The following is a 4,421-nucleotide window of genomic DNA, read 5'->3' as shown; positions in this document are numbered from 1 at the left end:
TACTTAGTTTTGATTATACCACCACTGTGCACTTCACCACCTTTCCGAATAGAAAAACCAGCTAACTTAGCATATGCTTGGTAAAACGCATATGCTTGTTCAATAGAGATAAATTGCTTTCCAACCACAGGTGTAGCTGATGCTTGAACCTCCGGAGTGTAAACCCTTTCATCTAAATGAATCAAAATCAAAAAATCAAAAACATGCGAATTATGGAACTATTTACATGCGATATATTAATAAAAGCATAGTTTCATTTTACAGAAGAATAACACATGCGAAATCTATGAAAAAACATGCGAAATTGATGATTTGGATTAACCTGTTTTATCTATGCGATTTATTATACCATAACATGCGAAATACTTAAGGAAAATAAACATCAAGTGCGAATTGAAAAGACTCATAACATGCGAATTTGTACATGTTGATTTGATATGAAACAAATATACTCAACATTCAAAACTTCATACAGTTACAACGATGTAAAAAAAGAGGTACAATTAAACAAAAAAGATGTATACGAACAATTTAGAGATCTGAATTAACATAATTACCATTAAAACAATCGTTTAGAGCACTTGAACTTGCAATCGGATTTCGATTTGCAGATGGCGGATTTAAAACATCCTCAATAGAAACTCTCTGATATGCAGATAATTGAGCATGATCACCGATAGGTCGACTTTCTTCAACATCAACATTTGCTCGTCCAGTGCTGCTCTGTGGATCCATCGAAAAAACAATTGAATGAAACCCTAACACAGACGAACGATAACTGCAAATTGAGAATTATGAAAAATTTGAAATTGATTCGAATGATAATTACCGGGATATTAGTGTAACGAACTTCTCGCTCGCTGATTGAATGAAGAGACGAATTTACCCTCAGATGATTGAATTAATTGACTCGTCCAACCTTATGTATGAAAAAACGAATCAGGACACGTGTATGGCTATTACGGTAGCGTATGTAATGTACGATAAGGTAATTTGTACCATACTCTTTACCTATATATATATAAGTGTATATATAAATAAATAAATAAATAATGGCGACTATGTGAAACCGAGGTAAAAGTAATCTCGATAAATATTGCAATGGGAAGGAGCGCGCGTGCACTCGAACCCGGAATTTGCAATAGTAGTAAATGGCGAAGACAAGGTTATAGACTTGGCCAAACCAAATAAAACATGTAGAAACATTGTCTATATTGATAAACGATGTAGGTGAATTCCATACAACAACATGGAATAATAAAATAAAATGAATTGGTTATGTTATTGTTACAATGGATTAAGGTCAAAAATGAGAAATTAAGGCTCGGACAGAAATATCCCCGAGAAAGAAGCTAAATGGATAATACGTATTATTCACTGCTGTGAATAAAGAAGTATCAATAAATGTGGATTTAGAAACCTGGATATGGGTAACTGTCCAAGTAATATATTATTAATCAAATCCTTACGAGGAAGAACGATAATCACATTGATGGGTGTGATTGTATAAAAGATTAGTAAAAGGAACGTTTTAAAAGTGTTGAAATAAAAACGAGTAAACCCCAAAAGCCGTATAACAATAGCAGTGGTTTTACCAAATAAGGCTTAAGAAATGAACCGTCGGGACATTGATAAAAGAGACGGATCTAAGGGTTACTAACAAAAGAAAGAGGGTGTTCGAATCAAATAAGTAAAATGTTTAATAATAAAGGAAAAATGCAAGTCGGGTAATGGAAACATATTAAATTAAAATAATGAGCCCGAGAGAAGGGATACGAATCAAAGTAAACAAAAATATAAACCGAGAATTTAGAATGTCAAGGTATAAAGACAAAGTTTGACCGTCACAAGTGATGAAATTCATATGAACAAGTCACAAATAAGATGAATAAAAAAATAAAGGACCCGGTTGGATAAAGGCGATAGATTTCGCTAATACAACCAAATAAATCAAAATAAAATATAATGCTCGGTAGTGCGATTAAGCGCAAACCATTAATGGGAGCACAAATTATTAATAAACTTATGAGATGGGTAGTGAGAGTGTATAAAGAGGAAAATGCAAACCAGACAACGGAAGCATTAAAACATTAAGATAAAAGAACCCGGGTAATGGGTTGTAAATAAATAAAGGCGTGAACCGAATAACGGTAAGCGAAGAACAAACCGACGTGTAAATGATGGAAGAAGTCATAGAGTCGGAAGAATAGTTTAGAAGGAAACAGGTGTAGCCTTATACTGGGGTCAAATCGATAAAATTCGAAAATGAAAATGAATAAGTTTTAGGCTCAAAAAGGGTGCCCTGACACCAGAAGTGTAAGTCTAATAATATGAAATGACACAAGCAAAAGATGATCTACGGGATCATCATAACCTTTGAGATTATAAACAAAAGAATATAAAAAACTTACTTAGAAAATAGAAAATAGTTAATACTAAAGAATATAGGTCTCAACACCGATAGGTGTGAGATGCTACGTTCGAAAGAAGATTTTGATGATGAAAAGTTTATAAAAAACTTAAACATGACGTGATGCGACGCGATCCTAGTCACAAGAGTGATATAGAAATATAGAATATAATCATGTCATAGCGCGAGTTACGGGATAGGAGATCATGAACTCATGTAAGGCCGAATATGGCAGTATGGAAGACCCGAATAACGAGGAATGAAATGATGGTGTTTAATCAATCTAGCCGATAAGACCATCCAGAGTCAAAATAATGACTTGATTTATACAAAACACCTGTCAATATAAGATTAGTATGGGGCAAACATGTTGACAAACTCATACTATTGAGTGGTCAATTGACAATTGGGTCAAACAGGTAACAAACTAAGAAATACGAGATACAAGTTACAGTCCATGAGGACTTACATGTGAAAGGCGCATGCGTCGAGGCAAATGATAACTTTTGACTAAAAGAAACAATGACTTAAAAATGAAACTAAGTTAGTTTGGTCCAAACCAAAGGACTACTGAAGGAAGGTTTTGGGGACGAAACCTCCTTAAGGGGGGTAATTTGTAACACCCCGAAAATATAGATTTAATATTATAAACTAAACGTCGGTTATGGTCAAGATAGAATAACTAGGAGTAAATAACCTAGTTAGTTAGTGTCTTGACATAATAGAACAAACATGGTTAAGATACCCTTTAAATAACTTGTGTAAAGTGGAGGGACTAAACATGGGCAATTGCAACAAGTTTAAATTAAATCAATTAAAACACACAAAACACACACATATGTGTGTGTGTGTCTGCGATTTAAGCAGAGCCAAGAAAGGGCTCTCATATTCAAACCCTAAACTTCAAAATCCATCAAATTGAGCAGCCAAATCAAGCCCAAATCGAAATCCAAACACAAAATAGTGATCACCTCGGTAAAGGGATCATAAGGTATATAAAATTTCATGGTTTGATTTCATCTTGAATACTAGATGAACATATGAGATTCGAAATTGAGCTTGCATGATTGTTGTTTAGATGAAATTGTAATGAAATCATGTCTAGGAGTAAACCCTAGTTATTAGTTTGTTGAATTAGTGCTTAAACTATGAAATTCATGATCATCCATTATGTGTGTTTAATGGGTTTTGTAGAAACATGATGAACATTAGAATCATGAGTAGCAAACTAGTGCTGATAGAATTCTATGAAGTTAGTTTTGATATTAAAGTGTTAATTAGACACTAAATTGGAAAAGGATGTTAAACTTGGTAAAATAACTAGTCATGGAACTTGATTTTCTAATTTTATGAAAATCATGCTTATTAGGTGTTTGATAAAATGCCTAAGAGAAAGCAAAATGTTGAAATTTCGGACTAAAAACGCATGTTTGATTGATATGGCAAATTATGCGTTGTGTGTTATAAAAACAGTTCTAAACGGTTTGTGGTTGAACTTTATAGGCAAAGAAACTGAGTCTTCAAGCGGACAAGCTAGGGGCGATACGCGCTTGAAAGGAAAGCTTTGAAGGTACGCGACTTGTCATCTCGTTACATTATGTAGACAAGCCTAGTTGTAGATATGTTTAATGTTTTTATAGCGAAAATAGTTGCGTTTGGTGAGTCTAAGAAGTGATGGGATTCACTCGACAAACCAAACGGGTCAAAAGAAATAGTTGGAAAATGTATGATGCTGAAATAATGAAATTGTAATCGTTTGGTAAGTCTAAGAAGTGATGGAATTCACTCGACAAACCAAACGGGTCAAAATAAATAGTTGGTTAGATATGTTTATTGATAATATTGTTTAATTAGTCATAATGGGAATGTAAGTAAAGTGATGTAATTCACTAGATAAAGAACAGGTTAAAATAATGGTCGAAATGGTAGTGTTCGAAGTGACTCGACCGTCACTCGTTAAATGTGAGTTATAAAAGCGTAAACAATGGATTGGAGGGGATACGCTAAGGTT

This window comes from Helianthus annuus, chromosome 1 (assembly GCF_002127325.2).
Source record: "Helianthus annuus cultivar XRQ/B chromosome 1, HanXRQr2.0-SUNRISE, whole genome shotgun sequence".
NCBI classification, from domain to species: Eukaryota; Viridiplantae; Streptophyta; class Magnoliopsida; order Asterales; family Asteraceae; genus Helianthus; species Helianthus annuus.
The sequence above is the reverse complement of the archived record's forward strand: the minus strand, read 5'-3'. Positions refer to the sequence as shown.